Genomic DNA, 23,195 nt, shown 5'->3' with positions numbered 1-23,195 from the left:
TAACGCGCTGCTATCCGCTCGCATTGGCCAGGTGCGACACTGCGGGCAGGGAAGCATCAGGTGCGCGCGCCTTGTGGACGCGGGTGTCTGACCATCTGGACAGCTGCCTGCCTGCCCGTTCCTCGTAGCGGAGGGTCGTGGAATCGGATCCTGCTCCGACACACGGCGCTCACGCATCGCCAGCCGGCTTTGCCCCGCCGTTGCCGCCGCGACGTCATCCTCATCGCAGACCGAAGATGGAGGCTGTGAGTGTTGAACTGTTATTGTTCTAGGTCAGGGGTCTCCAAACTTTTTGCCGGCCGAAGTGGCCGTGCGGTTAAAGGCGCTGCAGTCTGGAACCGCAAGACCGCTACGGTCGCAGGTTCGAATCCTGCCTCGGGCATGGATGTTTGTGATGTCCGTAGGTTAGTTAGGTTTAACTAGTTCTAAGTTCTAGGGGACTAATGACCTCAGCAGTTGAGTCCCATAGTGCTCAGAGCCAAACCTTTTAGTCCGCGGGCCACACTGACTCCTCCACGAAGTGATAAGGGTCAAGATCTTCCTAGTGGGATTAAAGCACCCTAGCACTCCATGATCACCGTAATGAAAAGCTAAAGGAAAGATGAAATCGCAAAAATCTTAGGTTGTGGGAATAGCTAGCACTGAAACGAACTACGATTTTTATTTAATTACATAATTTTGATTGGTGGGCGTACCTGACCGAAATTCTGGCGTATTTTGTATTTTATTCTGCCGAATTTCACCGACAAAAAAGTATGTCACTGCACATTCTTCACGAAAGCGTCCTGCAAAGTTAACGAAATCTCAAAATCATTGTTAGCAACACTATTACTACAAGACATAATAGAGGTAGAGTATGTCAACGCGTTGTTATTTCAAGCGGCGCAACAATAAGTTTAGTTATGTAGTCTTGTAGCGAGTAGCAGAGCCAATGTCGAGGTGTATTGGTCGCGATAGGCCTCGAAACTCAATTGGTGGCAGTATAGGTACCACCTCAAATATTTGCCGGTGCGGATACCGGGGATGTCCGGCCAGCTAACGCGGGCCGGTTTCGGCCCGCGTGCCGTAGTTTGGACACCCCTGTTCTAGGCCACCGCTAGACTGCTGAGCCGGAAAACGGAATAAGACCAGAGAATATCTGTTTTAAATTTAGCTTTATTTGCAGCTTAACAGTGTCGCGAGATGGTGCCTGGCTACTCCACTTTCATTCAAGCAGCATTTGCCAAACAATATCTACATCTACATACTTACTGTGCAAGCCATTGTACAGTAAACATGGCGGAAGGTAGCTTTTACTACTGTTATTCCCTCTCCTGTACCACTCACAAATGGAGAGAGGGAAAAGTTACTGTTTATACACCTCTGTACGAGCCCTAATTTCTTTTGGCTCTGAGCACTATGGGACTTAACATTTATGGTCATCTATGGTCATAGAACTTAGAACTACTTAAACCTAACTAACCTAAGGACATCACACAACACCCAGTCATCACGAGGCAGAGAAAATCCCTGACCCCGCCGGGAATCGAACCCGGGATCCCGGGCGCGGGAAGCGAGAACGCTAATTTCTTTTATCTTGTCTTCGTGGCCCTTACGGGAAATATACGTTGGCGGCAGTAGAATTGTACTGTAGTCAGCCACAAATGCCGCATCTCTAAATTTTCTCAATAGTGTTTCGAGGAAAGAATGTCCTCTTCCATCGCGGAATTCCCATCTGAGTTAACGAAACATCTCCGTAATGGTCGTGTGTCGATCGAACCTACCGGTAACAAATCTGCAGCACGCCACCGAACTTCTTCAAGGTCTTCCTTTAATCCGACGTGGCAGGTATCCCAAACATTCTCTCAATAAACCGAAGACGACCATTCGTCCTCCCCACCGCCGACCTTACGCTTTGCAACGTTGCGCCTGTATATTTAATCGATGTTACTGTGTCAAGCACAAAATTACTAATACTGTATTTGATAATTAGAGCATTGTTTTGCCAAATCATCCACATCAACTTCCAGTTCTCTACATTCAGAGCACACACTAAACAAAAAAATGATTAAAATGGCTCTGAGCACTATGGGACTTAACATCTGAGATTATCAGTCTCCCGTTCGTGGCTCGTGGCCTTGCGGTAGCGTTCTCGCTTCCCGCGCAGGGGGTCCCGGGTACGATTCCCGGTGGGGTCAGGGATTTTCTCTGCCTCGAGATGACTGGGTGTTGTGTGTCTTTCATCATCATTTCATCCTCACTCACTCGCAAGTCGCCGTAGTGGCGTTAAAGAAGTTGTGGAGCGGCGGCCGGCCACCAATGCCATACTTACATTATTATTATCAGTCCCCTAGAACTTAGAATTACTAAAAACTAACTAACCTAAGGACATCACGCACCTCCATGCCCGAGGCAGGATTCCAACCTGCGATAGTAGCGGTCGCGTGGTTCCAGACTGAAGCGCCTAGAACCGCTCGGTCACAACGGCCGGCACACACCAAACAGATATTATGTCTAAGTCATTATGTATCCCTCTACTTTCCGGAAGAGATACACGACAGAATCATCAGCAAACAGTCGCAGATTGCTGCCCACCGTATCCGTCATGTCGTTTATGTATAAAGCTGAGTTTCGCACGACCGATGCTTTCTAAACCGTTGCTAATTTGAGGACCGAACTTACAGGGTGTTTCAAAAATGACCGGTATATTAGAAACGGCAATAAAAACTAAACGAGCAGCGATAGAAATACACAGTTTGTTGCAATATGCTTGGGACAACAGTACATTTTCAGGCAGACAAACTTTCGAAATTACAGTAGTTACAATTTTCAACAACAGATGGCGCTGCAAGTGATGTGAAAGATATAGAAGACAACGCAGTCTGTGGGTGCGCCACTCTGTTCGTCGTCTTTCTGCTGTAAGCGTGTGCTGTTCACAACGTGCAAGTGTGCTGTAGACAACATGGTTTATTCCTTAGAACAGAGGATTTTTCTGGTGTTGGAATTCCACCGCCTAGAACACAGTGTTGTTGCAACAAGACGAAGTTTTCAACAAAGGTTTAATGTAACCAAAGGACCGAAAAGCGATACAATAAAGGATCTGTTTGAAAAATTTCAACGGACTGGGAACGTGACAGATGAACGTGCTGGAAAGGTAGGGCGACCGCGTACGGCAACCACAGAGGGCAACGCGCAGCTAGTGCAGCAGGTGATCCAACAGCGGCCTCGGGTTTCCGTTCGCCGTGTTGCAGCTGCGGTCCAAATGACGCCAACGTCCACGTATCGTCTCATGCGCCAGAGTTTACACCTCTATCCATACAAAATTCAAACGCGGCAACCCCTCAGCACCGCTACCATTGCTGCACGAGAGACATTCGCTAACGATATAGTGCACAGGATTGATGACGGCGATATGCATGTGGGCAGCATTTGGTTTACTGACGAAGCTTATTTTTACCTGGACGGCTTCGTCAATAAACAGAACTGGCGCATATGGGGAACCGAAAACCCCATGTTGCAGTCCCATCGTCCCTGCATCCTCAAAAAGTACTGGTCTGGGCCGCCATTTCTTCCAAAGGAATCATTGGCCCATTTTTCAGATCCGAAACGATTACTGCATCACGCTATCTGGACATTCTTCGTGAATTTGTGGCGGTACAAACTGCCTTAGACGACACTGCGAACACCTCGTGGTTTATGCAAGATGGTGCCCGGCCACATCGCACGGCCGACGTCTTTAATTTCCTGAATGAATATTTCGATGATCGTGTGATTGCTTTGGGCTATCCGAAACATACAGGAGGCGGCGTGGATTGGCCTCCCTATTCGCCAGACATGAACCCCTGTGACTTCTTTCTGTGGGGACACTTGAAAGACCAGGTGTACCGCCAGAATCCAGAAACAATTGAACAGCTGAAGCAGTACATCTCATCTGCATGTGAAGCCATTCCGCCAGACTCGTTGTCAAAGGTTTCGGGTAATTTCATTCAGAGACTACGCCATATTATTGCTACGCATGGTGGATATGTGGAAAATATCGTACTATAGAGTTTCCCAGACCGCAGCGCCATCTGTTGTTGAAAATTGTAACTACTGTAATTTAGAAAGTTTGTCTGCCTGAAAATGTACTGTTGTCCCAAGCATATTGCAACAAACGGTGTATTTGTATCGCTGCTCGTTTAGTTTTTATTGCCGTTTCAAATATACCGGTCATTTTTGAAACACCCTGTAGAACATGCCTAAGAATTCTGCAGTGGAATGTAATTTTGCTGGTTCGTTCGTTTACCTTTCTTATATACGAAAGTCACCTGTGGTCTTTCTACGTCGCTTGGAACTTCGCGCTGAATTTGAGATTGGCGATAAATGCTAGCTAAGTAAGGGTCCAATGACGAAGACTCTATATAAATCGGAACTGGGAATCCCTCCGAACTTGACGACTTTTCTGTTTTCAATTCTATCAGTTGCTTCTCAACACCAGGGATTATTTCTGTATCTTGTGCGACGGTTAAACGATGGTATGACTGTACGATCATCCTTCGTGAATGAAGTTTTAACCGTGATATTTAAAACTTAACCTTTCTTTTTGCTCGCTTCTATTACCACACCATTTTGTAGACGATTGCCTGGATAGAATCCTTCTGCCCACATACTAATTTAACTTCGGACATAATTTTTTCTGATTCTCGCCAGGATCTTTGGTTAAGGTATGACGGTGCAAGTTGTATGCTTCACGCAACAATCTTTTTATACACGCCAGATTTTCTATTAGCTCTTGCCTGTTGCCATTTCCCTGTTTTCTGGAGCGAGAATGTAACAATTTCTGCTTCCTCAGCATTTTCCTGATTTTGTTATTGAACCACAGGGGGTCATTTCCGCCTCGGCACATACGTCTCCAGAGCGCGATTTACAGTCATGTTAAATATGGCCATAATTCCTCTATGTCCGTCATATCGGAACTAAATGATGTCCATTCACTGTCTGATTAGGATGCTACCAACTGCTAATCTGCTCTTTCTAACATAAAAACTCTCCCAGTATTCTTTATAGATCTGTTAACTTTGGATGATGTTTGGTTTGTGGGGCGCTCAATTGCGCGTTTATCATCGACCACACAAATTGGCAACCTTTTGCTCAGTCCAATCTCGAAACTTACATGAATGATAATGAAATGATGAGGACAACACAAGCACCCAGTCATATCGAGACAGGGGAAAGTCCCTGACCCCGCCGGGAATCGAACCCGGGACCCCGTGCTCAGGTTAACTTTGGAAATCATCGTCGCTATGATATCATGATCACTGATACCTGTCTCTCTATTGACATTGTTGAAAGGTCCGACTTCCTTGCAGCTAGAAGGTACAGAATATTTCCGTTGTGTGTGGGTTGTCGAACTAGCTGTTCAAGACAATTTTCGGGAAATGTGCTCAGAACTAAACTGTCTGTCCACACCATGTGCAATGAATCTATAGAGATCCCACGTTATATTCTGTAAGTTAAAGTCGCATTTCCACGCTATTGAGTGTAGACTTTCTTTGAATGATTCTACTACTGTTTCGGCGGAATCGCGTGCCGGTAAAAACATACGATGATTATCTTGAGTTCACCTGCGCCGGTTACACACATCCAGATAAATTTCGCACTCAAACCTCTATAGGCACAATACTTTTGTCCGCTGCCGTGAACAGTCCCTCGTCTATGGTGTTTGGCCTGTCTTTTCGATATACGTTCCACGCCTCGCTAAATATTTCACTGCTTTCTATTTTGGGTTTCATCCAGCTTTCGGTTCCGAGTGTAATTTGAGCGCAACAACTTTCCTGTAGAGCGCTAAATTCAGGAACTTTGTTACGAATGCTCCGATAAAACTTACCGTTAAAATTTTAACAGTCGAAGTGTCAGCATTTTGTCCGCGGTCTGATTTAGCCCTACGCCGTCGGCGGACGAGCATTCATCAGAAGACCTCAAACTATCACATAGCCTTTTTCCTTAAAAAAAAAAAAATGTACGCTCCACACACGTACTCCGCTATCCGAGCCGACTAGCTGCTTGCTCTATGTAGTAAAGTACAACACTGACTTGTCGTGAGGACTCCTACAACTCTCCACCCCATAACGCAAGTCCATAAATCTTCAGCCAAGATCTTCACAGAATCGACGGAGCCTCTGGTTCAGACGCTCCACTCGGCTCCGTAGTAAAGGACCCGATCAATTCTAGGTAAATTACGAACTCTGAACCCCGTGAGCGGGGCCAGTAGTCTTCAACACTTCCGCTAGCTTCACGTACGAACGGGGATGCCCTCAGAACCCAGGCAACAGGCATCACTGATGTTGACATGAACCTAAGCTTAAAGATGACTGCACCCTGTACCCTCGATATTTGTTTTATACTATTTTCGACTTGTTTAATTGTAGTTCGGCACAATGCTATTTGTTATTAGTTTATTAATTTTTGTGAAATTAGGGGAAAATTTTTAGAATATAGGTTGAGACAAAGAATGGTTATGACTAGAGCCCAGAGGAGAGATGTATTCGTGAAAGTATTTCAGCTGTACAGGGAAGTATTAATAGTTACTGGATTGTAAATATTGAACAATTAGAGCAGTTACAGCAGCAAATTGCGACTTTTATGCTGGAGAACCAACATTTAAAGAAAAATTCGAATCAGGCAGTTGCGGTTGCAGTATTATATAGTGGGGGCGAAAATGTACAACCAAGTCCCCTTGCAGCAACTGCTTCAGCTTCACTAGCCCCTGTGGTATCACCACGTGGGATTGTGGCAATGTTTCACCACGTGTGATAATGACATTTAATCCGATAGTATACTTTTTTGAGCAATTTTATACAATTTTCTTGCTCGATGTCGAACGAAAACGTGTAATCTATCCTACACAATATCAGAGATGTTCAGTGGCGTGTACAGAACTTTTCTTGAAGATAAACAGTCACAAAAGAATAAAGTGTCCTTTTAAAATATTAAATTATTTATTTCGCGAATTCGTTGATCACTGGGTCTTAAAACTCATATCTCAGCTGCCGAAGGAGATCCTTTTTAGTTGACAATAGAGCTAGGTTTCTAAGCCGTTCTTGAGTATGTCAGCTACACACATAGCTTTTTATTTTTTTTATGTTTGCAAAGCTTATCTCAGCTGAGTCACTGGTTGTATGAATGCTCGAAATAAGTTCAGTTTTACATATTCACAGTATGGAGTCTGAAATCCACCTGACAAAAACTTCAGCAAATAGCCATCCCTTTTATGGCGCATTTCTTCGGAAATATATGCAACGAGTATCTGTGATCTTAGGCAGCAAAAGGTCGAACACGTGTGAGGAGGATTTGCGCTCTGACGGTTCCACACAAGCTTAATTATGGATACAGATAGTTCATCTAAACTTTTTCATGAGTGAGTTTGCGAGTGTTAAAATGTGTGACATAAACAGCCGTATCTTTTCACTGTATTGGCTTGTGAGCTTAAATTTTTTATATCGCCAAGCGACCGTAGAAGCAGTTGAGAAAAATATTGTCTCCATTGAGGTCGAGGCTGAGTGTGACAGTGAAGTTATCTGGTCTCGAATAACAGATGTAGGTGAAACTAAGTTAATTGTTGAACGTTTTTACCGGGCACTCGATTCCACTGTGACTGTTCTAGAGTCATTCAAAGAAAGTCTACAGTCAATAGGGCGTAAATACCCAGATCATGCAATACCAGTTGGAGGCCATTTTAACCTACGGAGCATAGACTAGGATGTCTAAGGATTCATTGCGGGGTTTACAGACAGTCATGGGAAGTACATGTGAACGCGGTTTCAAAAAACGGGCTTGAGCAGCTAGCTCGGCAGCCCACACGCATTGGAAATATCTTAGACCTTGTACCTAAAAATAGACCTGGCCTTATCGACAATGTCATTGTAGAAACGGGGACTAGTGATCATGATGTCATTATAGCAACTATGATTACGAAAGCTAATAAATCAGTCAAGAAGCCTAGGAGAGTGTTTATGCTAGGCAGAGAAGATAGGCAGTTGTTAATATCTCACTTAGACAGTGAACTGACATCCCTTATTTCCAGTAAGTTGGGTGTAGAGGAATTATGGGCAAAGTTCAAGCAGACTGTAAATTGTGGTCTGCAGTTACGTGCCTAGTAAGTGGATAAAGGATGGAAAAGACCCACCATGATTTAACAACAAAATGCATGGAATGCTGAGGAAGCAGAAGCTGTTATACTCTCGGTTCAGAAAAGAACGAACAAATGACGACAAGTGAAAGTTAGTAGAGATTCGTGCGTGTGTGAAAATATTTATGCGCGAAGCATACACCAACTACCACCTTCACACCTTATCAAAGGATCTGGCAGAGAACCCGAGAAAATTCTGATCTTACGTAAAATCGCTCAGCGGGTCTAAAGCTTCCATTCAGTCCTTTGTTGACCAGTCTGGTATGTCAGTTGAAGAAAGCAAAACGAAAGCCGAAGTTTTATATTTCACGTTCAAGAAATCGTTCACACATGAGAATCGTGCAAACATACCGTCATTTAACCATCAGACAGACTCCCGTATGGACGACATAGTATAAGGATCCTTGGTGTAGAAAAACGGTTGAATGTTTTGATAGATAATAATCATCAGGTCCGGATGGAATCCCAATTCGATTTTACAAAGAGTACTCTACGGCATTGGCCCCTTACCTAGCCTGCATTTTCGTGAATCTCTCACACACTACAATGTCCCAGGCGACTGGAGTAAAGCGCTGGTGACTCCCGTATACGGGACGATGACAGATTTTTTTGCACGCGTTCTATTTAGCGACGAAGCGTCATTTACCAACAGCGGTAACGTAAACCGGCATAATATGCACTATTGGGCAACGGAAAATCCACGATGGCTGCGACAAGTGGAACATCAGCGACTTTGGCGGGTTAATGTATGGTGCGGCATTATGGGAGGAAGGATAATTGGCCCCCATTTTATCGATGGCAATCTAAATGGTGCAATGTATGCTGATTTCCTACGTAATGTTCTACCGATGTTACTACAAGATATTTCACTGCATGACAGAATGGCGATGTACTTCCAACATTATGGATGTCCGGCACATAGCTCGCGTGCGGTTGAAGCGGTATTCAATAGCATATTTCATGACAGGTAGATTGGTCGTCGAAGCACCATACCATGGCCCGCACGTTCACCGGATCTGATGTCCCCGGATTTCTTTCTGTGGGGAAAGTTGAAGGATATTTGCTATCGTGATCCACCGACAACGCCTGAAAACATTCGTCAGCGCATTGTCAATGCATGGGCGAACATTACGGAAGGCGAACTACTCGCTGTTGAGAGGAATGTCGTTATACGTATTGTCAAATACATTGAGGTTGACGGATATCATTTTGAGCATTTATTGCATTAATGTGGTATTTACAGGCAACCACGCTGTAACAGCATGCGTTCTCAGAAATGATAAGTTCACAAAGGTACATGTATCACATTGGAACAACCGAAATAAAATGTTCAAATGTACCTATGTTCTGTATTTTAATTTAAAAAACCTACCTGTTACCAACTGTTCGTCTAAAATTGTGAGTCATGTGTTTGTGACTATTACAGCGCCATCTATCACAAAGCGAAAAAAGTGGTCCAACTAAAACATTCATATTTCTTCACGTACTACACGAATATGTAATAAAAAAGGGGGTTCCTATTTTAAAAAAACGCAGTTGATATCAGTTTGACCTATGGCAGCGCCATCTAGCGGGCCAACCATAGCGCCATCTGGTTTGCCCCTTCAAGCTAGACAAGTTTCGTTCTTTGTAGTTTTTTCGTTTGACTTATTTCGTGAGATATTTGGCCCGGTCCCGATCAATGGACCACCCTATATATGAATGATAAAAGAACAGACCTGCTAAATTACAGACCAATGTCACTGACTTCGGATTGCTGCAGAATCCTTGAACATATTCTCAGTTCGAATACCATAAACCTTGTTGAGACTGAGGAGCTTATTTCTACGAATCAGCATGGTTTTATAAAGCATCGACAGAGCTAAACTCAGACTGCCCTTTTCTCACATGATATACTGCGAATATTGGATGAAGAGCAACAGACAAATTTCATACTTCTAGATTTCCGGAAAGCATTTGACACGGGGCCTCGTTGCAGGCTGTTAACGAAGGTACACTCTTTGACATAAAACTCGACCGGCGGCCAGCCGCTTCAGAGGCTAAGTCCGCGCCGATCGCGACATGGGACAAAAAAACTGGCCAACTCGCTGATTCTCTAAGTCCGGTTATCTGCACAGTCTGGCAACACTGTAGACTGCGGCACTTCTTGGAGGAAAACTTGTCCCATGACAGAAAAACCCTAGGCTGATCACGCCTGTGGTCTAGCGGTAGCGTGCGTTGTTTCTGTTCATAATGTCAGTGGATCGAGAGCAGCTGGCATAAAATTTTTTTATAGCCTCTTCTGTCTGAATGCTGGAGACGTGAATGTAATGGTAGGCAGATTCAATCTATTTCGCTTTCTGACACACCGATATCAAAATTTTATCCAGTAACGATTTTGCGGCAGATTTCCTGCAGACTGTCCTCCTCTGGACGCCGTATGCGGCAAAGCTCCGGGATCCACTGGCTGGCTACCGGCAGCGGCCGTGGCGACAGCAGCGGCGCTGCACTCCCCCGTTCTTTATCGACAAACGCCTGCTAACGCTAATCGCTTTTGATGATTTAAAACGCTTTATTATTAAATGTTGCTCCACAGAAAATTTCTACAATATCCATTCGCGCCCTGAAGCAACGGAGACAGACGCCCTGATTAGTAGGCGGGTATTATATTACATTAATCGGAAAGAGCTGAGTATGGCCCGAAATTAATTTTATTGACTGGGCCGAAATTAAACCACCTCGCTACACTCGATGAATTCATAAATGCTTCATACCTCGTTTCTTTTCCTTTCAAACTCAATTATTTGTGCAACTTTTGGTCAATGTTCGGATGTTTTCGTCAAGCCAGAGTGAGCGTCTGTGGTGTAAAGTGTATTACTGTTCTTGTTTCATTCCTTATGGTAAGTCTATGCAATAAACTGTGTGAATACCTTGCAATGCATGCTCTGTAGCAGTGCAGGAAAACTGCACATTTGGAGTTCCATGTATGGGTTCATGAAGTATTTAATGTTGATCGGAAGTGATAGTTAAGGTCATCAGATTTAAACCAGAAAAATTTGTCGTTTTGGAAGTTTCAGAGAACGGAAAGGAATTGTTAACGCCGGTGTTAGAAAACGTCTACAGTTAAATGCTATTGCAAAAATTTAGAAGAAGGGAACTATATTAATCAACATGAGCACTTCATAAACAACCTCCTGACATGTTAGACCTATATGACGAACAAAGCTCAAATTTATATCGTTGACAGTCGGTTTGAATCTATTCAGGACCTATTTTACAGTGAAGCACCTTGGCATTTGCAAAGCAGACATCCATGATATTAACTTAATTTACTAAGTCGAAATTCGGACGAAGATTGATGTTTAAAGGCATTCTTCAGATTTCGTATAAGGAATTTTTACTAGCATTTTGCAACTCCATTAATTAAAATGGAAAATAAAAGGTTGTAGTCAGCGGCTTCCACCGAGATTGGAACTGCTATGTCATACAGTAAGAGCACCGCAACGCACAAGGGAACCTCTTTTTTTTCAATTTTGTTTTTTTTCTTTTACTTTTTTTGACGATTACCCCTGTTTTCTCTCTTATTTTAAAGCCCCTTAGGAAAATGGCACTAAAAAAAGAAACTAACTGCCACCGCCACTTTTCATCCTATAACAGAAAAAAAAATCTGATCCACTTCTGGCGTTGGCTCTTGACTAAATCTACCCCAGAAATCTGCCTATACACCAGGGGAAATTTGGGAATTCAGGGTTAGGGCTAGCCTTACAAACAAAACAAAATCTCCCATTTTCTGAATTTTATTTTTATTTTCATTTTTTTTTTGTTTTGTTTATTTGTGTTGTGTAATTAATCAGACGCCTTCTGCGCCCCGCTGGTAATATGTTGAGTCACGTCTTCTCGAAATTGAAGTGTTCCGTTCAATAGTTCAGAAATGTTCATTGGTTCCAACAGGAAACCTTCTTCACTCTTGGCTTAACACATTCCAGCTGCGAGGCGGGTCGTGGAAAGCACTCCCAAGGAAGTTCCAGAAAAATTGCCTGTATTTTGGGTGACGGCCAACGACATAACGACGGTCGTTGAGGTATGTCCAAAAATAGAGTACAGAGTATGCAGTTTGTCCAAATAGGTAGTGAATGGCATGTCCGCGAATCCAGTTCACAGCATTGGTCTTTGTCCGAGGAAAATAGTCACGTCCCGGAACTAATAATGAAAGGGGAGTATTCCGATTCAGAATGTCCCGCGTTAGAAAAGCCACAATACGACGAATATCCTCTGAGCTAACGACACACTGGCGACAACAGACGGACTATAGTCACTGCGATTTTGCCTGAGCCTCAAAACGCAACCTTAAAACACACAAACCGGTGTTACTTATGTGAAGAACGCCGTTCTTGGAGTCCAGAAATTAAATATACTTTGTGTCTCATCTTACAGTGGATTATATCGTACGAGTCTTCGATGTGGAAAACGAATGTCGAGTGAATTTAGCGAGGTTCAAAAATGGCTCTGAGCACTATGGGACTCAACTGCTGAGGTCATTAGTCCCCTAGAACTTAGAACTAGTTAAACCTAACTAACCTAAGGACATCACAAACATCCATGCCCGAGGCAGGATTCGAACCTGCGACCGTAGCGGTCTTGCGGTTTCAGACTGCAGCGCCTTTAACCGCACGGCCACTTCGGCCGGCATTTAGCGAGGTAATGCCGGCCTACACCCGGAAGTAAATGCACTCTCACAGTGTTGACAAATACTTGCTACGACGCTGCCATTTCTCGGCTCTCTTACGGGGCAGCTCTTCAGCGAAATGCTTGCCGTGATTCTCCGATACGGTTCTTCAGAGTGGAGACGCGCGCGCACGTTTGTTTTTTATGCGGCGTTCTCTCCTGATGGTTTCTGACGCAGCCTTGTGGGCTATGTATACATCTGAGACATTCAATTATCATTAATCCAGAATGATACCAGTTTCAGCTTCCGGCGTGGAAGAAGGCTGTTGACGCCGACATTATATCATTTCAACGTATGGAAAGCAAAACGGGTGATTCAATGTTTCTCATTCAACATAAAGCATGTGAGATAATTTTCTGTAACGTTCATAATTATCTAAAAATAGAAACGAAGTAAAATTACATCGGAAGCTTATTCGAATTGAATATAATGTAAGATACCAAACGCTTTGCACCTCGATGTCGAATATGTCCACGTGCAATCTTTTGCAGCATACACATAGAATATCATGATTACCACGAGAATGAAGAAATATGTTGGTAAGGATATAAGCAAGAAGAGACGCAGTCAACAAATATTCCGTTCCTCATGGCATTCATTTCATTTGAGACGTAAGAAGAGGTAAAGCGGGATATTACTTTCGTTAACACGAAAGATATGCCGCACATATTGATAACGAGGAAGTCTGCGTCTTCATACGTTTCCTCCTTGAAATATGTATGCTCTATTATATACTAAGTAGCCTGATCATTGTTTCAGTGATGTTACCCTCTTGTTTGACCCCGTAACGATGAACAGATTCCAAATGCATGGCCCTGCATGAAAGTAGTAGCTGTTCGAACCCTTCCTGGGTTGTTTTTTGTGTTTTATTGCTCGGAATTCCTGAAGCAGACCACTGTGCCTTCCCTCCTCGTGGGTTAGGTCTCAAAACTAAACCGCTTTTTATCCAATGGCATAATTTATTCAGACAGCATCAGCACAAGACTATCAAACAAAGTCTTCCATTTACAGTTGCAACACTCTAACCAGCACTGACCGAAGTGTAATCTACGGTCATCGTCCGAAATTAGCAGCTGTCTGCTACTGTGGCAAAGTCCGTACTACACTTTCGATTCCGCAGCACCATTTTATCTGTTAACACTGTGTAGTTGCAGAGTTGTGCCAGCATGTCTGTCCTCACAATGTCGACTTTATGTATCTCACTTCTCCTGTAGCGTTGATCACGAGGAGCCGAAGTAAATGAGTGTATTCTGCATGACGTAACATTCAGTATTCCCTTCTTTCATAGCCACTCTTCATGTGCACCGATACTAAATAGGGATGTGAAAACTCTTGAAAGTGAGAGAATGACAACAATAATCGTAACAAGAACAAGCAAATTATGAATGATGTTTATTCCAACGCAGAACGAGAATGGCTTTAAATATAAAAATCTATATCTATATCCATATCTATTGATCTTTGAGTTGGCACAATGCAAATATATTCTTAGCATTTTGTTACTGAATTTAGTTCTGGATGTTTGCAGAGAAAAGGAAAAGTCGGTACTCCTCGCTAGTGTAATATAATGTGAACCAGCAACTACCTTTTCCTTAGAACACGACTGAAGCAGGTCCCCAAGTAGGTACCAAATCACTGCTGCATTCTGTTCCCTGACATTGCTCTGATGACGGTTAATGCAGATAGTTCCGATTATGAAATACAAAACGTATTGCAGGTTACTTCCTAGGATAGTATCATTAAATTTGCGTTGTAGATGGCACATGAACGTGACGACTATCCATATTACTCATCAATATAAAAAGACAATATTATGGGAATTTAGCAGGATTACTCAACATGAATTCTGAAATTGGGTGACTGACCGCACAGGTGCTAAACGTCGTCAAGAGTATACGATGTCCTAATCGCATTAGGAATATGAAGATCGTCTTCGACAGCTCGCAACTTTCACATTGCTTTCTCCACCCTACTCCAGACAGCCCTCGGTGGAGTTGCACTACGCTGCGATGTGGTGCCACCGCCAGACACCACACTTGCTAGGTGGTAGCTTTAAATCGGCCGCGGTCCATTAGTACATGTCGGACCCGCGTGTCGCCATTGTCAGTGATCGCAGACTGAGCGCCACCACACGGCAGGTCTAGAGAGACGTACTAGCACTCGCCCCAGTAGTACGGACGACTTCGCTAGCGATGCACACTGACGAAGCCTCGCTCTTTTGCAGAGCAGATAGTTAGAATAGCCTTCAGCTAAGTCAATGGCTACGACCTAGCAAGGCGCTATTAGTAACATTTCATGTTTCTACAGAGTCTCACTTGTATCGTCAAGAGCGATGTACAACAATGATGGATTAAAGTTAAGTATTCCAGCAGCTACGTACTTCTCTTTATAGCATTCATTACGTATCCTGTTTCAGACCTATCTCTAGCCTCTGTGGGTTAACGCGTGCATATCGGCTTCCTCACTCAGGTAGTGTTCGTAGTGTTGGCTAACTGCTAACACTACATATATTGGCGACGAGGCTTAAAAGAGGATTTCGCTTTGGTATTGCACTAATTTCCTTGTCATGGCTTCGCCACAATCTCCAGATGTACTGTCCGAATTTTATCGCTTGCAGAATCAGCAGACTCAGGCGTTATTGGATGCCCTTGGACAGCTCGTTCAGGGTCAACGTGCAATGCAAAACGATGCGGCAGCCGCCGCTTCACCGCTACCGCAGCCACAACATGCTGTTGCATCCTCGTTCCGGCCATTTGACCCGGCAATGGAAACCTGGACGGAGTGGCCACGCCAATTTGGATTCCATCTCGCCGCCTACAGAATTCAAGGTAACGAGCGGCAGCCTTTTTTATTGGCCTGTGTAGGTGTGTCCACCCACCGTGTGATAGTGAAATAGTTTCCCCGACGCGACGTAGCGACTCTGTCCTACGAAGAAATTTTGTCGGCGTTAGATGCCTATTTAAAAGAAACAGTAAATGTCGTTGCAAAAAGGTATACGTTCTTTCGTACAAAACGTACGGCCGGTCAGACTAATAGGGAGTGGGTTGCAACATTGCAAGGCCTTACTAGGGATTGTGCTTTTGAGTGTGAATGTGGACTCCCTTATTCAGATACAATGGTACGTGATGCAATTGCACAGAACGTCTCTGATGTTCGTATACGGGAACAGATTTTGAAACTAGTTAATCCCTCCCTTCAACAAGTGATCGACATATTAGATAGGCAAGACACACTTGACTTTGCACAGGTATTGCGACAAAATGGTCTTCACTTGCGGATGGACAAGTGTGTGTTTTTTGCTCGTGACTTACCATATCTGGGACATGTAATCAATGCCCAAGGCATACATCCGAGTCCAGAGCACCTCCGTGCCATACACGACTTGCCTTCGCCGCAGAATTTGAAGCAGCTACAGAGTGTGTTGGGAAAAATTAACTATTATCATAACTTTCTCCCGCATACCTCTTCCATTTTAGCTCCGCTTCATCGCTTACGCCGTAAAGGTGTTGCGTACGTCTGGACGACGGAATGCGAACGCGCCTTTCGCCAGTTGAAATCGGCGTTGCTTTCAAATACTTGCCTTACGCCCTTCGATCCCCAGAAACCCCTTTTGTTGATGGTAGATCCATCGGATTTCGGGATCGGTGCTGTGCTTGCGCACAGAGATGGATCGCATGATCGCCCTATTGCCTTTGCGTGAAAATTGCTCTCATCTGCGCAAAGAAATTATTCACAGATCGAGAAAGAAGCTTAGGCTCTCGTGTTTGGTGTTACAAAGTTTCATGATTTCTTGTATGGTCGTCACTTTACCATCATCACAGACCAAAAACCTTTGACATCGCTTTTTCATCCGAACAAGCCTGTACCTCCACGTACAGCGCAGAAATTTATTCGCTGGTCTATTTTCCTCTCGCCGTACCGCTACGATATCTTGTATCGGTCCACTGCTAAGCTCGGAAACGCCGTTGCGTTGTCCCGTTTGCCTGTTGCTGCGGATAGAGCATTCGATTCTTCCGAACTTGCTTGCCTGTTCATTGATTCGGAAACCGATGACGTGGTCGAATCGTTTCCGATTGATTTTCGTTGTGTAGCTACAGCCACAGCTGCTGACCCTGTCCTTGCTACCGTTTTGCGTTTTGTTGTTACGCAATGGCCCGAGTCAAAGTCACGGATCGAGGATCCGTTGGTTCGCCGATTTTTTGCTCACAAGGAGAGACTTTTTGTTCGACGTGGTGTTTTGCTGTTGCGTTCTGATAATGATCAGTCCCGAGTCGTGGTCCCACGTTCGTTACAGTCCTCTGTCTTACGGCTTCTCCACCAAGGACATTGGGGTATCGTGCGCACGAAACAACTTGCTCGTCAGCACTGTACTTGGTTCGGAATCGATGCTGCGATTGCGAATATGTGCTCTTCTTGCATGGCGTGCGCCGAACAACAATCCGCACCGCCGCGGAAATTCTTTTCATGGCCGAATGCCACTTCCCCTTGGCAACGCTTACACATAGATTTTGCTGGTCCATTCTGGAATGATCGATGGTTGGTTGTGGTCGATTCCTTCAGCAATTTTCCTTTTGTTGTCCGGATGTCTTCCACGACGTCATCTGCCACCATCCAAGCGTTGTCCGCTATCTTTTGCATTGAAGGTCTTCCACAGACTATTGTTTCCGACAATGGCCCACAATTCATGTCCGCAGAATTTCAGTCATTCTGCAAGGCTAATGGTATTCAACATCTGACATCCGCGCCGTTTTCGCATCAGTCAAACGGTGTCGCTGAATGATTGGTCCGGACTTTAAAGTCACAGATGTTGAAGTTGAAAGAGTCGCATTCTCGGGAGGACGCGTTATTGCTCTTTTTGTCTTCGTATCGCTCTCAGCCCCGAGATGGTCGCTCGCCGGCTGAGTTGCTCCACGGTCGTCCTCATCGAACCTTGATGTCTCTGCTGCATCCGCCGCATCAGGTTCCTGTGCAGCGGCAGACGCCTGCTTTTGCTCCTGGCGACGTTGTATACTATCGCAACTATCGCGGTTCACGGTGTTGGCTCGCAGGACGCATTCTTCGCTGCCTCGGCCGCGCGATGTATTTGGTTTTGGGAGCCACTGGTGAGATGCGTCAGCATCTCAATCAGCTGCGCCTCTGGCGTCGCACGGGTTCTGCCGCTCCCCGTCTGCTTTCAGCGACGGTGCCGTCCGGTCAGCGCCCTGGGGACCCATCGACTAGCTCGCCTCATCCCCAGGTGTTACCGACGCTGCCTTCCTTTTTGCCCCATGGCGACGCGCCGCCGCCGCCTGTTCTCCCGCCGACGTCGCCCGCAGTGGACGCGTCGCTGCAGCCGCCAAGCGCCTCCCTGGGTCACGCACCGCCGTTCGCTTCCCGTGACCGGCTGTCCTCCGGCATGGAACTCTTGCCCGCTCCGGACAACATGGCGTCTTCGCGCGTCGGGTACCCCGACGCGATGGAGGTCGACCCTTCGGCCCCTCCTGTCTCTTTACGGGCGCATACACCGTATGTTGGCGTGCAACCTGGACTAGGTTTTCAGGCGTTTCCTAGCTCCCCTCGGACCGAATGGCCGGGTGCGGGTGGCACAGCCTCGCCTGTTGTAAGGCTCCCCACCTCATCGCATACGTCAACATGGGGTCCTCCCCACGGCGGGCGGAAGCCTTATAACACGACCGTTCGCCGATTTGCGGGGGAGGAATGTGGTGTCACCGCCAGACACCACACTTGCTAGGCGGTAGCTTTAAATCGGCCGCGGTCCATTAGTACATGTCGGACCCGCGTGTCGCAACTGTCAGTGATCGCAGACCGAGCGCCACCACACGGCAGGTCTAGAGACGTACTAGCACTCGTCCCAGTTGTACGGACGACTTCGCTAGCGATGCACACTGACGAAGCATCCCTCATTTGCAGAGCAGATAGTTAGAATAGCCTTCAGCTAAGTCAATGGCCACGACCTAGCAAGGCGCTATTAGTAACATTGCATGTATCTACAGAGTCTCACTTGTATCGTCAAGAGCGATGTACAACAATGATGGATTAAAGTTAAGTATTCCAGCAGCTACGTACTTTTCTTTATAGCATTCATTACGTATCCTGTTTCAGACCTATCTCTAGCCTCTGTGGGTTAACGCGTGCATATCGGCTTCGTCACTCAGGTAGTGTTCGTAGTGTTGGCTAACTGCTAACACTACATGCCAATGTAACGGAAGGCCTTCAATCCGACAACAGACCACATATTGAAAAATACAAGCGTATTCTCTTGCAGCGTAAGCTTATTGTAACTAATCTAAAAATTATTGGAGAGGAACATTGTTCTATTCAAAAAAAGTAAAATGTTACGCCCTGTTGACGTCAAACGGACATTAACTATGTCCTGTCTTGTGTCCTACTCATCTATTATATCAAGTGTACTATCAAAATGATTATATATAATTAATGATGATGTAATGCATTGATACCAGATGGTGCGTTCACAACAGTATTGATGCGAAAATAAAACAGAAGTTCGCAAAAGTGCAGTTGTGCATTTTCATACGTTTTCACCTCGAGATGTACAGTCGTACTCAAAAGTATCCGAACGACCTGAATTGCATTTCGCCTGATTCGCATGCAAACGGCATAACGCAGCTGTCTAGCAGGTCCTCTAATCGCTCCTTGGCCGGCCGGAGTGGCCGTGCGGTTCTAGGCGCTACAGACTGGAGCCGAGCGACCGCTACGGTCGCAGGTTCGAATCCTGCCTCGGGCATGGATGTGTGTGATGTCCTAAGGTTAGTTAGGTTTAATTAGTTCTAAGTTCTAGGCGACTGATGACCTCAGAAGTTAAGTCGCATAGTGCTCAGAGCCATTCTAATCGCTCCTTGGTACAGTCGTTTGACTGGTTCCAACAAGTCACCACTAGAAAACACTGCTTTGTATCGCAATAACTCAAGATGTAAAGTAATATCATGATACTAAAAATATCAGGGAACACCTTATCACAGATAAGACTGTCCTTAAGGCTTGTAAGCTCACATTTATTACAATAAATGACATACCTGAAATGTTACCACTCTCATTATTACGTCAGATTGGTAATGCACGTAGTACGTTCGTCGTATTCATGATTTCCTCTTCAAGGTAACATACCGTACTTATTATTTAACACAAAATGACTTTAAAAATTTAAGTTATTCACGAGCAGCTAGTTGAGAATATGTATGAACTTCAAATGACACGACGAACCGTCTTGTTCCGTATATTTATTCAAACCCAGCTCATGCAGACTAAGCAAAGATTTCGTGAGTGACGGAAACTAACAGTCATTCCTGATTAGGCATACAGAGAGTGATAAACCTCGATTTTAGACAGTATCAGTTAGCAAATATCAACTTTAAATTGCATAACGCAAACATTTTTAACAGACGCGAATTCCTACCCAGCATCTATTGTCCCTGTTAACGAACTACGAGAGATGTTAAATATTGCTTCTTCACAAGTAACTTACTTGAAATGCCGTGATTTAAAGCTTTGTGTTGGACACGGATTCGAACCCAGAACCTAATCGGATTGCTATCGAAGCACAGTCAAATGTGACATATCGGATTTTCGTGGCAGTAGCTAGATGTTTTAACTGAAATGACGAGGCGAAACATTAATCGTTTCCTTCCCAGGCACCAACCCGGCACCTATCGCTGTTATATTCTAGAGAAAACGAACGTTAAATATGGGTTTGTTGCACCAGCAGTGACGTGTGAGCATGTTTGAACTAGAAATAATACGACGAAGAGTTCAGCGCTCACTGGGAATAGAGCCCCACACATATCGTTGTTGACTACACACAAAGAGACGTCAGTTACCGAATTTTTCTCCACCAGCTGCTCAGAATAACATCTTGAACTTAGTCATCTCGCAAATAGTTCTGTGTCTCACTGGGAGTTAAAAACATCAGATATCGTTAGTGTTGACAACGAATGAAGATACATTAAAAATCAAAATAATTATCCACCAGCAGATAGGTGTTCTCATGCAAGAGCTTGATAATACCTAATTAAATCTTTAGTGCCGGGCCAGGATTCGATCCCATTGTGGAGATGTTGAGGAATCTGCAGTTTTGAACAAACAACAAATTGCAGCCGAGCTGTATTGTCACGAAGGGATCAAATTCCGCGTTAAGGGCGGTCTGAGTTGCATTCCCAGTTCAGAACCAATTTTATCGACATACAGAAGCTCAGATAAAAGATGGGATAAGTGTCCTGTGACCATACATAGCGTTTGTTTCGTAACTTGAAAAAAATAACTAGTATAAGAAAGGTTGCTGGTGATAGAGTTTCTACCTGTCGCCACTCCAGACTTTATTGTGGTTCAACCTACCGTCTACTTGGTAGAGAACGAATATCATCTTTAATGTGAATTTTCAGACCACACTGCCATTATATCTTCTTCACTTGGTGTAGCCAGGAGAGAATGGAATCTGTCTCTCCCTATCTAAAATCATTGACAGAAGTGGGAATCGAACCCAAACCATAGGTATAACAACCTACCATCCGTCCAACAGACCACGAAATCCTCTTCTCTGCGACTCCTTTTTCTATCGTAACGCCGTTGCGCCACACTGGGTGAGAATTTTGACACACAGGCTCCCTGTAGCAATTTGCAGCATGTTCAGTAAATTCATTTACTTGGTTGACCGAATCACCATGAACTAGCTGTCTCGGCTACCCAGTGCATACATTCGACTCTGTTTTGTAATCACCGAAATAAAATCACGTAACTGCCACCAACACAGAACTGCCAACAGTGTAGGATGCAGAAGTTTAAATAGGAAGTGTTCCTTTCCACTTGAGCTATTCTATTGCGCTATCTGTTTGTAGAAAACGTCGTTCAGTCCAATAGAAAAGCTGTAACTGTTTGTCTCTCAGAAGTCAAGACCTGGCCATATGCATAAACTCACAGTGCTGTGGAATCCAAAAGTTCTGGAGGAATAGTTGTCGAGCTCTGGAGCTGTTGTAGCTACGTGTCAGCTAGTAGCGTAGATAAGATGTCGCGAGTTCGAATACATTCAGTGCTACATTTTTTAAAACGCAATTCTGCTGTCTGCTGAAGTTTTCAATCTAATGGAACTTTGAACATAATTCCCTTCACTTCTCAACCCAAAGTAGTCGCATGTGGAAAAAGGGCTAACTACTGTGACATTTTGTTCTATTCAGGTTTAATGGACACCAGGCAGCAGATGCATCTCGAAGATGTGTAGGGAGAGCGCATCGTGCCATAATACGTCAGAAAAGTATTTTCTACATTAGCTGTCGAGTGGTAATGAGATTTTATTCTTCTTCAAACTTTGTTTGACAGCTTTAACTGTATTATAAGAAATGAAATAAAACTAACCACGATAACGTTACGACGAAAGTCTGTTTTAATGAAACCGAGTATCTGTACACAAGCGTGCCTCTATCGACACGAATTAGTAAAATACTACTCACTTAGATTTTGCTTGGGTCTGTGTTTAATTGGTATGCTGTGTCATACTCAAGAGGTATGCAAATGTGGCATTTCATAAATATAGTTACGTATTCCTAGAAACCCAAAATTCGTTTGTCAGCAGCGGAAAGAGCCTATTGTGCAGCCTTATAAGTTTTTCAACATGGCACTATGAGCCGAAAGTATTTTCTTGCGCTTTCCTTATTGATGTTTGATCCGCCTGCTTGTAGCTCTTTCACAGAAGGGATAAAAACGTTGCAATCAGTGAGACTGAAACTGCGAACTATAATACAAGCTTTTTCACAGGTCAGCACATTACCACAGAGCTGGAGAAGAGGTATGGGTCTGAGCTTCCTCTTACGAGGGCAATAGTGCCTAGAACTCGTAAACCGCTATTTAAAGGTCGAGATTAGTTGCGATTTCCACCTGCAACGACTTTCCTGGGCTGAAAACCGTAAATTTACAATCTGTTGTTACACTTCAAGCGATAATAACTCAGATTATTCAATGGAAATGACAGGTAAAATCATGTGAACTTTGAGGCTTAATTCCGTGCACACCAGGAAGTAACTCGTCAATCACAGAGTTGCCAAACATACGTTGCCTTGTTGCCAAATCTCAGTTACAGTACCAGCAGGAAGAAGACGAACCGATGTGATCCTACAGCGGGCTGGGAAGTGACCATAGCTGGTGTCTCCAGGTCGCGGCTGCTACGGCCTGCAACACGTAATGCGTCTGATTCGCATTTCTATAACTAGGTTTAGGGACTGGAGCGTAGTTACTAATAATACTCAGAACTGACTGCAAACTAAGCATCATTAATCAGTAACTCTCATTGTTGTTTTTATATATCTTTCGTAAGTGTACTCAAAACTAAGAAACTCATTC

At 44.4% G+C, this 23,195-nt stretch overlaps 1 protein-coding gene across 1 annotated transcript in view; it reads left to right on the top strand.

The window, feature by feature from the left end:
- Positions 1 to 205: 205 nt before the first annotated feature.
- The window catches only part of LOC126469603 (unconventional myosin-Va-like), a 225,031-nt gene continuing 202,041 nt past the window's right edge, over positions 206 to 23,195 (top strand). Inside the window, exon 1 of the mRNA XM_050096726.1 lies at positions 206 to 245. The gene's annotated coding sequence lies outside the window, so the exon portion shown is untranslated. The remainder of the gene's footprint in view (positions 246 to 23,195) is intronic.

Source organism: Schistocerca serialis, chromosome 3 (assembly GCF_023864345.2).
Source record: "Schistocerca serialis cubense isolate TAMUIC-IGC-003099 chromosome 3, iqSchSeri2.2, whole genome shotgun sequence".
NCBI lineage: Eukaryota > Metazoa > Arthropoda > Insecta > Orthoptera > Acrididae > Schistocerca > Schistocerca serialis.
This window is presented reverse-complemented; position numbering and strand designations above follow the sequence as displayed.